Consider the following 14,612-nt stretch of genomic DNA (forward strand, 5'->3'; position numbering starts at 1 on the left):
CATTCATTTTAAATGGCATTTGTAAACAGAATGGTGGCTGGAGGTGACATCACATCTCTAAGAGTTTTTGGGGATACACTCAAACCTAGGTGAACTCGGGTGTCTTCAGAATTTTCAGCAAGCAATCCACTCAGTGATAATTGGTAGTCTACTTTTAGAAAGTGGCTCTCTGTTATCAAAGCACAATAAGTCATCCTTGATATTCCATTCAGAAACTCTAAAGAATAGAGGATCACATCTTCAGCTAGTGCAAATCAACATAGCTTCATTGGAGTATATCTATGTGTATTCACATGTGGATTTTGGCCCAAATTTTCAAGAGTGTGTAGCCCATAACTGGTATATAAGTGTATGGATATGTGCTTATGGCTATGTGCAAACCCTGACTTGTGTACTGCATTCATGGCTTTATGTGTGCAAGGCAGGCTAATACACACTTGAAAATCTGGGCCTTATTTATTCAGATTCTTTTAGTACACATTGCCTGCTATGCACTGAAGATTTAATAGATTTCCATGAATCTTTTTTTTCTTTTTTTATGCTGAAGATGGCTTTGGTTTGCCTATTTTTTAAGGGGCATGTGGCTGTTTGAGGCCTCATGGTGAGAGCTATAGAGACAGCTGACTTCTCAAATTCCGAGTTCATGCTCTTCCTGAACCATCAATTAATTATACAAGGTTTATACAATTTTACATAGTACCAAGTGAATTATGTGAATAATGGCAAATCTCCAATTCTGTTACCAATAATAGTGTCTGACTTTTGATTTGGATAAATTTATACCAATTGTTTCACTGCTCAGTTATTAAGCACACCAGTGATGGTGGCTGCAGCATTTACACATGGGGTATCTGCCACATAAAGTTAAACAGAAAACAATCTCATTTGGAAAAGTGGAGCATACAATACCTAGCTGTCAGTTCTCTGAACTGTACAAAATTTTGCTAAAATTATTTTCATCAGCAGGTACAACAAGGAAAGATTTTTTTCCAGCTAAATGTTCTTTGATATTTTTTTTTTCTTGATTGCAAATGGCTAGCTGTAGATGTGTATCCAGATAGATTTGTTCTTTGGCCTGTGTGGAACAAAGCTGGCAGTCAGCAGTACTGGCTTTTTGCCCAGGTAGCTGTGCCATTTATTACTGCTCCTGAGACTTCTGGTTTGACGTTTGTCCTGCAGCAGGGGAAGTTTTATCACTGAGGAAATGAACTAATTTTGTAGTGACCTTTTTCACTTCCAATGGGGGAGATAGTTGCACATAACAAACCTCAGACCTACCTAAGGTTTTAGGACCCCTCTAGTGTGTACTAAATAAAAAGGGGGAAAAAAACACACAGCTGACTGCAAATGCAGTGCTGTGGATCAACCCATTGCTCAACCACAACAAATGAGGAAATTATTGGAAACTCACCAGTGCTGGAAATGCTCTGGTATTGTGAAATTCTCCAGTCAAGGAGCTACAGTGAAAACACTGCTAGTAAATGATTTCATGTACTTTTTGCTTTTTCATTAATTACCACTATTGTCAGATAATTTGATTTTTCACTTTGCTTGGCAATAGGGGGATGGTCCTTAGTATATTACTAATAATTTTTGTGTGTATTAACTCTTTCCATTGGAGGATCTTGCTGACCTTAGCTGATGAAGCTTCAAAACAGCCCAATTAAGTAGTCTGGTGTTCTTTTCAATGAACCCAGAACCATAAACCATTGTGTTAACCCTTTGCCGCAGCAGGTGCAATCTTTGTGGAAGACTAGACTGCATCAACTCCCTGCCCTATCCCTCTGTCTGCTTCACCTCAAACTCCTCAAGATGGCCAGGCTAGATATTGCCTTGCAGGCAGAATACAGTGAACGCCAATTTCCCCAGTAGGGTTGCCAATCCTCCAGGATTCTCCAGGAATTAAAGATTAATCTTGAATTAAAGATAATGTCATGTGAGAGAACCTCCAGGAATTCATCCAACCAAAGTTGGAAATCCTATCCCACAGAGACTTCTCTCTTCAGTATCCAGTCCTTTCTGGACACTCACAGAAATTAGGTATGCTGCCTCCAAAGAGACAGTGCACACATAAGGCGGTTAGGTTAGGTAAGGACTCACTGTTACTTGAGTCTAACAACAGTGAGATGGCTTAGGGTAAAACTAAGAATAAGTTTATTAACAAGGAAAAGAGATTTAAGTAATATTAAGCAAGGGAAAGAGACAGTTATGGTTACAAAACAAAACATGCTTTCTAGTGACTAAAACTTAGTAACTTGCTAAAATTATCTTTGCCAAAGCAGTTTTCTGATGTACATCAAGGATGTATCTTCAAAGGTGTGTTGGGGTGGGGGTGTCGATAATTGTAGCACTTACATCATGTGATATATGTCAAGATCCACAGGTCCTACACATGCAAGATGGGTGAAACCAGACAATCACTATGTTCACAAAGGAACTCACTCAGGAAAATAAGACAAAAACACCTTTTTGCTTCACTTTTGGGTGAAGACTTTTCACAAAGTGATCACTCTGTATCTGACCTATCAGTACTCATCCTCAAAGGAAATCTGCCCAACACCTTCAAAGACAAGTTTGGGAGCTTAAATTCATAACTTTGCTAGACACTAAAATTCATAGACTGACTAGAGATACTGGATTTATGGCTTTTAGAAATAACACATAACCCACTAACAAACCCCTGCCCCACCAGCTGCCTTTCCCCCCCTCTTTCCCTTCCTTTCTCTGCTATAACTGGAGGGGTGTTAACAGGACACTTGGCCTTCAATGGTCCCTTGAAATAACTACTTCTGCTAAACGATCTGTTCCACCTTGTATTTAGCTGTGACACTCTGAGTACCTTTCCCAAACTTAAAAAGAGCTCTGTGTAAGCTCAAAAGTTTCTCTCTCACCGACAGAAGTTGGTCCAATAAAAGATATTACCTCACCCACCTTGTCACTCTAAGGTCAGAAGGGACCATTGTGATCTGTATGACACAGGCCATAGAACTTCCCCAAAATAATTCCTAGAGTATGTCTTTTAGAAAAGAATCTAATCTTGATTTAACAGTTGTCAGTGATGGAGAATTTACCATGATCCTTGGTAAATTCCAATGGTTAACTACTCTAACTGTCAAAAAATTACATATTATTTCCAGTCTGAATTAGTTTAGCTTCAACTTCCAGCCATTGGATTGTGTTACACCTTTCTCTGCTAGATTGAAGAGCCCATTATCAAATATTGGTTCTCCATGTGGTTACTGATAGGGTTGATTGATTGTCTTAACAAAGAAAGACAGTAAATAGACTCAAGAAGCTCTATCTACAAGGCATGTTTTCTTTAATTATTTTTGTCACTTTAATCATCTTCTTTGAACCCTCTCCAATCTATCAATGTTCTCTTGAATCATGGGCACCAGAACAGACCCAGTATTCCAGCAGTGCCAAACACAGATGTAAAATAACCTCTTTCCCTACTTGAGGTCCTCCTGTTTACAGATCCATTAGCCTCTTTGGCACAGTCACACTGTGGGTTGTTGGGGGAGGGGGGGGGCTCTTACTGAAACAGTTATTTTTTTTGGGTTGGCTGTCTCCCAATCCCAGCAGAAAGCAGAAGGGCCAAAGAGGAGTCAGAATCCTGGAGGCCAGCACTCCAAATCACCCGGATTGACAGGCTGGGCAGGCCAGTGAGGGAGTTGAGAGCCAAGGGCCTGTCTTCCATGTGAGCTGGGGGCTGCCAGGGCTGAATAAGGTTTGAGAGGGAGTGTGCAGCATCTCAGAGCTGAGCCAGGAAGAGTGCAGCAGTTCAGAGCCAGGTATCCAGAGCAACAGACCATCACGTTCAGTTGATCATCCACCATGACCCCCAAATCTCTTTCAGAATCACTGCTGCCAGCTTCCCAGGATCGAGTCCCCCATAGCAGTGTTGCTGACTTGAAGGTATACATTGTCCCCAAACATGAAATAGTTGTGAGTGAGGACGAAGTCACAAAGTTCAGCCACCATGTTTTCCGTGACATTATCGGGGACACTGTTCCTGATGGCTTGTAATCCATCTTTGTGTGGAATGTTGGTGTATAGGGCTTCTACATCCACAGTGGCCAGTATAGCATTTTCTGGAAGATCATCAATGGATTGTAGTTTCCCCAGGAAGTCAGTGTTGTCTCAAAGATAGCTAGGGGTGTTGGTAGTGTAGGGTCTGAGGAGAAAGTCTACATAGCCAGACAATCCTGCTGTCAGGGTGCCAATGCCTGAGATGATGGGGTATCCAGGATTTCCAGGTTTATGGATCATGGGTAGCAGATAGAATACCCCAGGTCGGGGTTCCAGGGGTGTGTCTGTGCGGATTTGTTCTTGTGCTTTTTCAGGGAGTTTCTTGAGCAGATGGTGTAGTTTCTTTTGGTAATTCTCAGTGGGATCAGAGGGTAATGGCCTGTAGAATGTCATGTTGGAGAGCTGCCTAGCAGCCTCTTGTTCATAATCCGACCTATTCATGATGACAGCAGCACCTCCTTTGTCAGCCTTTTTGATTATGATGTCAGAGTTGTTCCTGAGGCTGTGGATGGCATTGTGTTCTGCACGGCTGAGGTTATGGGGCAAGTAATGCTGCTTTTCCACAATTTCAGCCTGTGCACGCCGGCAGAAGCACTCTATGTAGAAGTCCAGTCTGTTGTTTTGACCTTCAGGAGGAGTCCACGCAGAATCCTTCTTTTTGTAGTATTGGTAGGAAGGATTCTGTCGGTTAATATGCTGTTCAGAGGCGTGTTGGAAATATTCCTTGAGTTGTAGATGTCGAAAGTAGGATTCTAGATCACCACAGAACTGTATCATGTTCGTGGGAGTGGAGGGGCAGAACGAGAGGCCCCAAGATGGGACAGATTCTTCTGCCAGGCTAAGGGTATAGCTGGATACATTAACAATATTGTTGGGTGGATTAAGGGAACCACTGGAAAACCCATGGAAAAGAAGCCCGTGAGGAATTCCACCATGATTTCAACAATTTCCATCCCACTATCAACCTCAGCCTGGACCAATCCACACAAGAGACCCACTTCCTGGACACTACAGTGCTAATACGCAATAGCCACATAAACACCACCCTATACCGGAAACCTGCTGACTGCTATACTTACCTATATGCCTCCAGCTTTCATCCAAACCACATCACACGATCCATTGTCTACAGCAAAGCTCTAATATACAACAGCATTTGCTCCAATCCCTCAACAGCGATAAACACCAACAGGATCTCTATCAAGCATTCTTAAAACTACAATACCAACCTACTGAAGTGAAGAAACAGATTGACAGAGCTAGAAGATTACACAGAAGTCACCTACTACAGGACAGGCCCAACAAAGAAAGTATAACAGAACGCCACTAGCCGTCACCTTCAGCCCCCAACTAAAACCTCTCCAGCGCATTATCAAGGATCTACAACCTATCCTGAAGGACGATCCCTCACTCTCACAGATCTTGGGAGACAGGCCAGTCCTTGCTTACAGACAGCCCTCCAACCTGAAGGAAATGCTCACCAGCAACCACACAACAAAAACACTTACCCAGGAACTTATCCTTGCAACAAAGCCCGTTGCCAACTGTGCCCACATATCTATTCAAGGGGACACTATCATAGGACCTAATCACATCAGCCACATTATCAGGGGCTCATTCACCGGCACATCTGCCAATGTGATATATGCCATCATGTGCCAGCAATGCCCCTCTGCCATGTACATTGGCCAAATTGGACGGTCTCTATGAAAAAGAATAAATGGACACAAATCAGACATCAAGAATCATAACATTCAAAAACCAGTTGGAGAGCACTTCAACCTCCCTGGACACTAAAAGTCAAAATCCTTCAACAAAAAAACTTGAAAAACAGATGCCAATGAGAAACTGCAGAACTGGAATTTATTTGCAAACTGGACACCATCAAATTAGGCTTGAATAAAGACTGGGAGTGAATGGATCATTACACAAACTAAAAACTATTTCCCCATGCTAATTTTCCCCTACTGCTACTCACACCTTGTCAACTGTTTGAAATGGGCCATCCTGATTATCGCTACAAAAGTTGTTTTTTTTCTCCTCCTTAAAATAGCCCACCGTAATTGATGAGTCTTGTTAGAGTTGGCATGGCAAAACCCATTTTTCCATGTTCTCTGTATATCTATCTAGATCTCCCCACTGTATTTTCCACTGCATGCATCCGATGAAATGGGTTTTAGCCCACGAAAGCTAATAAATGCCCTAAACATTTTTTTGGTCTCTAAGGTGCCATAAGGACTCCTTGTTCGTTTTTTTCATTATTTATGACTCCCCCAATTTGTGTGTCATCTGCAAACTATGTCAGTGCTGATCTTATGTTTTCTTCCAGTGTATTGATAAAAATATTAAACAGCATAGGGCCAAAAACTGATTCCTTTAGGACCCCAGTAGAAACATATCTTCTCCATGATGATTCCCTGTTTAGTTACATTGAGACCTACTAATTAGGGAGCTGTTAATCCATTCAGTGTGTGCCATGTTCATTTTATATAATTCTCATTTTTTAAATCAAAATGTTCTTATTCAAACTACTGGCATACATGTGGTTTATGAATTGGTCCATAAAATTTGAGTAATTTTTACCTAAATAGTAAATTTATAAATAAAATATTTAAAAAATCATGGGGAAAAAGTCTTAATACAGTAGAAGAACAGCTGTAAAAATCAGTTTGGTAATGTGTCTGCAACTCTCTCCATTTTCCATATGTCAGAGGATTTTTTTCTTCATCTCTGTGGCATATTTCTAAAGAAATTTTCTGTGTTTGTATCACTGTATTAGTTTCTTTGAGATCAACAAATCCATGAATGAACCACTTCATGGCTTAATGCAGGGATAGTCAATTATTTTTTGTCAAGGTCCAAATTTTTTGATCAAGGTATAGTCAAGGTCCAGACCCACCCCAAACTCCCTGATTGCCCACCAGCTCCCTGCCCACCCTGCCTAGAGAGTGGGGTGACCTTATTTCCCTAAATTGAAAATGGGATGCACGGGGCTGGCCTGAGCCATCTGGCATTGCCATTTGCTTCCCCTCCAAATGTTCCTCCATGCCCCCAATTGAGCCAAGTAGCAGAGATGGGGGCAGTGTGGGGGGAAGACAAATGGGTATGGGCTGGGATCTGGGCAGCAAAGCAGGGTGAGAGTGTGTGTGAGTACTTTTGAGCTCAGAGCCAGGAGGTGAAGCTAGTGGACTGTGATCCAGCTCGCGGTGCAATGCCCCTTTGTGGGGCTGGGATAGAAGAGGGGCAGGAAGGAGGGTCCGAGTAACAGGAGGGACCAAGAAGACTCCAGATAGCAGCCCTGGGAAGATGTGGGGAGGCTGGGATGTGGCAAGTAGTCAGGGCAGTTGCTTTACAAAAAAGCCATGTGCCCTGTGTGTGTTTGGAGAAACTGAGCCACAGGAGCAGAAAGCAAGCAGTTTTCCCAAACTCTGAAGCGTTTTGCAGGAGGTTAGTGATATTGTTAACTCTCCCACAGGGAACCTCTGGCTGTGGTCATTACAGAAAGGGAAAATGGGAAGGGAAAACTAATTCTTTTATTTAGAGTCATAGACTTTAAGGACAGAAGCGACCATCATGATCATCTGGTCTGACCTCATGCACATTGCAGGACACAGAACCTTACAAACTCACTCCTGTAACAGACCCATAACTTCTGGCTGAGTTACTGAAGTCCTCAAATCATGGTTTAAAGACCTAAAGTTACAGAGAATCCACCGTTTAAACTAGTTTAAACCTGCAAGTGACCTGTGCCCCATTCTGTAGAGGAAGACGAAACCCCCCAGGATCTCTGCCACTCTGACCTGAGGGAAAATTCCGTCCCAACCCCAAATATGGCAAAGACCCCACCAGCCAGACACCTGGGAAAGAATTCTCCATAAAGAAAAGGAGTATTTGTGGCACCTTAGAGACTAACAAATTTATTTGAGCATAAGCTTTTGTGAGCTACAGCTCACTTCATCGGAGCTGTAGCTCACAAAAGCTTGTGCTCAAATAAATTTGTTAGTCTCTAAGGTGCCACAAATACTCCTTTTTTTTTTTTTTTTTTTGGCGAATACAGACTAACATGGCTGCTACTCTGAATTCTCCACAGTAACTCAGAGCCCTCCACATCTAGTGTCCTGTCTCCAGCCGTTGGAGATATTTGCTGTTAGCTGTTGCAGATAGGATGAGACTGTCTACAATGAGATGCAGCCAATCATGCCCTCCATAAATTTATCATTTACTCTTGAAGCCAGTTAGATTTCTGTTTAATATTGACTGGTTCTGTGCCCGGAGTACCTCAGTGCAGGGATCAGGGATATTGTATATTCTGAGGCGAGGTTCAAGACTGAAACATGGGCTGAGGTTACACCTCTGGGTGATAGACAGGCCAGGTGGTTAACACATGCTACACCTGTTATGGTCAGAAGTCCAGTAGGCGCCTCTACTCCTGCTGTGAGTCTCCCTCTAGACATACAACATTATTTGTTAGAGCAGGTGCTGAGATCTTCCAGTGAAACTGTGGCTGATGTGAAATGTAAACTGAAATGTTTTTCAGCAATTCACCGAGACCTAGTGGAGAAGTAGATTATTTTATCTGGTGAGCATAAGCAAAGAGATGGGGGAAGACAGTGAGATATATCTTACAAAGTCAGAAGAAGATTAAAGTTTATTTCCTACAGCATTGAAATGGAGTACTGCAATAAACAAAAGAGAAAATGTGGGCAAGAACTAGAAGGAAAAAAGGAAGGCCATGAGTAGGAGTAGTTTTCAGTTGATAAGGGCATCTGAAAATATTTCCAGTGTCCATGAAGAAGCCACTCCAATACACTGGAAGGAAGAATATCTGCAGGCTGAACAGCAGTGGGTGGGACTACAGATGACCCAGCCAAGTACTGAAACATCCCTTCAGATACGCTATTCACTCCTCAAAGACCCAAAGAATGTAATAAACAAGCAATACTAAGATTTAACAAAAGAAATCCTTTGTTTTAACTGTGGGCAAATAGGACATTTTCAAAATGATTGTGAGAATTCTCCTAACCCCAGCCTAGTACATCAGCAACTGACATGTAGACAGTCATATCAGAGCAAGTTTGAGCCAGAAAGAAAAGAAACTAACAACTCTCAGAGCAAGGTCGCGGGGTCAATGGATTCAGGAGATAGACACTACTCAAATCGGTTTCAGTGAGGCCATCCAGCAGTTAGTGGGACCTGTTTGTCATGGCTATGTTTACCTATGTGGGTAAAGAGTATCTGCCTAATAGATACTGTTTGTCAAGTGACCTGCACATGTGAAACTTTGTATTATGAGCATTTATCTTATTGAAAGTTACAGTCTATTGGCATTATACTTCAGATAGAATGGGCTGAGGCATGGCTAAACCTCCCCTAACCCAGGCTGTGGCCTCGCCCATGCTCTGCCCCAAGGCCCCGCTCTCGCTCCCCATTTCCCCTGAAGCTGGTGGGAGCTCAGCTCCAGCTGGCGGCCTGTAGTTCAGGGCTTGGGCCGGTGGCCCGAGGCGCCTTGGGCTGGCATGGAGGCCGGCCGGTGCAGGCCAGTGGGCAGCTTAGGGCAGCTGGGGCAAGCCGGCTGGGGTTCTTCCGGTCAGCGGGGGTGGTGGTCTTGAGTGAGAAGGGTGGGGCCGGGGGCAAGCCTCCCAGAAGGGGTGGTTCACTCACGGCCCATAGCTGGAGGGCAAATGGTTCCACACCTGGGATATATAACCTTGAAGGTACAATTCCCCGACTTTCACAGATGAACTAACAAACAACATGAGGTAGTCATCTTGGTTTGTCCAGACCAACATATGAATCAACAAGTCTCTGCGCTAATAGGCACAAATGTGCTGAAAATATCATGTAGAAGACTGTACAAAGAAATGGGGTCCTGAATTCTTAAGTAGGATTTCATTACCAAATGAGTTGGCTGAAAGTTATAGTGAATTTTTACTCAGTCTGAGATTACAGCAAGAAGCTGATGACTGGGGTCTGTCGGCTATGAAACTATGAAAATGTTACTAGCTTTGATTCTTCATTTACTTCACGAGGACCTCTCCCCTTCCTTCATTCAAATTCAAAGTGATGCTGTAAAAGAGTCTTTCTGGGATGCCCCTCTAGTGGGGTCACAGCACCTTGTCACACTCAGCTACCACCACAGGGTCAGCTCAGTCCAGGCCCCAGTCTTTTAGTCCTTGCAGTGGGCCCTCTTACTAGGTTTACAGGTGGAGAAAAGCAAACGTTCAAACTCAGAGAACAAGCCCCTCCCGGGGTTAACTAAAAGAGAGAAGGTCAGCAGCACCACTTTACTTCAGAGAGCCTGTGTAGCAGCTTTACTGGAGTCCTTCTGGCCAGGTAGCCAAATCAGTCTCTCCTTGCTGGGCTTGCTCCACAGAACTGGGGGGTCCCTGGCAGGGGGATTGCTCCTGCAGAAGCCATTCCCTCCTTCATGCTTTCCCCTTGCTGACTGCAGTTTCCTCCTTTTAAAGGTCTCCTCCCTACCCTGCTTGATTAGCAGGGGTGGGGCTATCTTAGCACAGGGAGCCTTGTATCAGTGTGAGGTCTATACACCCCATCACAGATGGGGAAATGAAGGGAGGTGAAGACAGTGGAGAAAGTGGAAATCTTTAAAACAAAAAAAAAAGTTGGTCATATCATTAATCTGCCGTGCTGACAGCTGTGATTGCAGATGTCTCTCTGTTTCTATCCATTGGCCTTATCATGCTGATGATTCCTTAATGTTTTATTGGTCTTTTTATTACTTTCCATTGACCTCAACTAGAAATCCAGCTACAATTTTCATAGTCTTTTCCCTACTAATGGTTCATATTAATGTCTTATTTTTATATGCACTGTATTTTTTATTTGAAACTAAAACTACAGTGATTTGGCATAGAAACATTTTCTAAACACTTTGTTAAAAATGCCTGGCAGATAACAGCAAAGGGGTGTATTTTCATTTTAATTGGGGCTGACATGCATAACTGCTGGTATAATTCAGGAGAGTTGTGTATGTAAATCCCCAAGCATTCAAACAAGAACAAATCCATAAGTATACAATGGTCACCATAAAAAGGTCTGAATTTATTACATAGTAGTACAGAAATACTGCAGTATTTTCCTATAGTTAGAGCAGAAAATTACAGTTATCTAATTGATAACCATGAGTCAATAACTTTTTAATGTTAACTGTTCTGTGCAATAATTATAATGAGTAAAAAACTAAAATCAGCTTGTTTAGCAGGCAGCTATTGCAAATAAGACTGTAATGGTTAGTGTAAAGCTAGGACGGCTTTGTTAATGTTTTTACACATTCTGCCTCGCCTAATCTGGTAATTCAGCCATTGTCTGGGTAAAATGCATATGTAATTCTATTACTAACTCTATCTAGAATTACATTTGTGTAATACACCAGCTGAGTGCATGTGGTCATTTCTCTTTCTCATGGTTTGTCTTAAGGGCTGGAACCAATGCCCACTGAAGTCACTGGGATTCTCTTCAAAGACTTGAATGGGTATTGGATTGGGTCTCATATGAAGGAGAGATCCTGGTTCTCACGAATTGCTAATGGAGTTACTGCTTTAGCTCTGGTGATATTGAAGGTCCCAGATTTGATTCCCACTGGTGATCATGGTGTCATATATAATGTTAAGCTAAAGGCTATCAAAACTCATGTTTCAAGGCAGAGACCCCACAACAGGTGTATTATTGTACAACTGGCAAAAAGCCTGATCGAGCAAAGCATTTAACCTTTTCTTACGTTTGAGCATGTGAGTCCCACTGATTTCAGTGGGAGTACTCGTGCTTGAAATTAAGCCTGTGATAAATGCTGCACTAGTTTAGGACCTGAGTGGATTTCTCCAAAGGCACCATTTACAATAGAAATACATTCAATGCACCGTCAGAATTTCCACTAAGTACAGTGGGTGTAAAAGGCATGAAGAATCAGGGCCTGATCCAAAAGCACACTGAAGTGAATGGAAAGACTCCCATCGACTCTACTGGGCTGGGGCTGGGCCTTTAATGAGGAGGTGTATTTTTAATAATAAGCATTTGTAGCCAATTTAGTTCATTTTATCATGTAATTGTTGTTGTTGTCATTAACGCACATGATTTCATATGTAATCAGTGTGTGATGAATAGGTAAGTAGGACACGATTGTAGGAGTAGAAGACTGACCAGTATTTAGGAGTGACAAGTATGTATTGAAGATATAAATAAAGTAAGGTTGTAATGCGCAGCCTACAGGCTAAGGCCTGTAGGATTTCCGTTTAGCCACTCTAGACTGCAGGCTTAAGGAGACTTGACATGAGTGGGTGACCTAAGACTGACCCTATGCCAATAAGACCATAAGATTACTGTAACAGATGTGTCAATCGGTGATGTTATGGAAAAATAGACCACAGGACACCTGATTCTAACTCTCAGAAAGTTCTGTTCTGACCATTGGTTACCCTGGAAACAGGCTGACATAAATGTTAAAAAGATGCTAAAAAGAAAAGGGGAACTAACAGAACAGCCTCTGGAATGTGGCGCACCCCAAAATGTATGGGGTGTGGAAGTGCAGGTAAGGAAAAAGAGGTTGGAACCCTCATGCAAATGAATAAGGTATTAGGTCTGATCAAAATAGCAATGTAAAAAGAGTTCGCTGGTTGGGTGAGCGTGGGAAGACTCCAGCAGGAACCACCCCTCTATTGATGACCACCTGTTAAGAAATCCACCAGACTACATCTTTGGGGATTTGAGTATGAATACAGCACTGGCTATTCTTTGAGCTCTCTCAGGTTGCATGGATGGGTATGTGAGTGTAACATATCATTATAAATTATTATACAAACAAGAGTGTTTGTGTTTGTAGTCACCATAGTAATGCTTCGTGTGCTCTAAGAGTCTCCCAATCTGAGAGAATCATAAAGCGTACCTTTCACCCTTTAAACTGAAAAAATGTGGCTGCACAGGAGCTGAATTCATGGTGAGGTAACACAGAGCTGTCAACCAATTCAACTGAAAATAGAGGCTACGCATTCGTTACTGAGTAGTCAGTGCAGAGTTCTGTGGTTTTGCAAAGTACTAAACAATAACACATTCCATTTCTCGTGTGCCCCAGGGTTACATGCATGTGCCTTGCTTAGAAAAGATGAACGCTTTCCCCCGGGAGGCCAGCCACACAGATTGAGAAAGATGGACTAGACTGAACTATCTATCCATACCCCTCCTATTCTTAAGGATCAACTGCTTAGTTTTATCATATGTAAAACTGATCCAGGAGCATTCTGGGTATTTTCTTTCATGTCTTGCTCATTGCTCGGACTGGACTTTGGTAGTTAACACAACCTGAATCTTTGATGCTTTGCATCACACTGCATCAGTCATTTCACATTATAGTGCATGATGTGGTAAAACATCACATGCACATAAACTGATGCAAAGCATTGTAATATCATGTGTCAGCTGGAGAAGTTTGAAAGGACAAATTTTCCTGAAAAAAGCAGTAGGAGGTCTAGGTGGCACAATGGGTTCATGGAGTGGCCTTTCACCTTGAGGGGGCTGTGTTCACATCTGGCTTCAGTCATAAGAAAAGTCAATTTTGGTATGTCAGTTGAGCTCCTAATGGACATTTGTTCACATGTGAACTTCCTAGTAATTCAGCAGAATTTGGCAATTTGTCAGTCCTGCAGGTCACTGAACAACGGAGGTGAGGGAAGGATATTGCCAATTGTGCGTGAGGTGCAATAGCAAAGCAGCATGGAAAGCTTGTGTAGCACCTACTTGAACTCTGCCTGGCTCTAATTAATTTACATCTAGGCAGAACATACAAGACATCTGGGTATTTTTTCATTTCATATTGAATAAATCAGCCTTAGTTAGAAGTTTTACAGCCACAAATCAGCATTTGCTATGACTTTTTTTTCCTGTTTATATTAGTGCATGCAACATTTAGGCCCTGATTCTGATCTCACTCACACCAGTGTAAATCAAGAGGAGTCAGAGGGGCTACACAGGAATGAAACTGGTGCATAGTAAATGAGGTGAGGATCAAGCTGTTAAGCCTTATAGTAGATTAACATTTAAAGTGGCTGGCTGACTACACAAATGCACGCACGTCTTTTCAAGATGTTCTGACACAGTGCACCATAGGAAACACAAACGTATATTGGATGTTTCAGTATGGAAGAAAGTATGAGGATGGGATTGCAGTAGGTAATCAGCTGTCCAACTAGTATTTATCATATTTGGGTCAGTCACAAACATAACACACAAACACAAACACAGTCTGCTGCTTTCATACCCAAATATTACCAGCTTTGTAACCCCATTTCATCTATTCATTCTGCTTTAGCAGTTGCAATAATCAGACGAATTAGGTTTCAGTTCATGTTGTGACCCTAAGAGCATCCCTATAACGGAAGGCAAGGGGCTCCTTGGTATCTAGCAGTGAGTTTCACCTGGCCTGACCAGCTCAATGTACCCCAACTCACTATTGTTATAAACTGTATTTAAAAGGTGTCAGGTAATAGGTTATTAGAAAACTGATAACTCCCTGATGATTAATATTCTTGTGTCATGTATGTATGGTCAACCCAGAAAGGATTATTCAGATA

The sequence above is a fragment of the Lepidochelys kempii genome, chromosome 2 (genome assembly GCF_965140265.1).
Source record: "Lepidochelys kempii isolate rLepKem1 chromosome 2, rLepKem1.hap2, whole genome shotgun sequence".
In the NCBI taxonomy this organism is placed as follows: Eukaryota; Metazoa; Chordata; order Testudines; family Cheloniidae; genus Lepidochelys; species Lepidochelys kempii.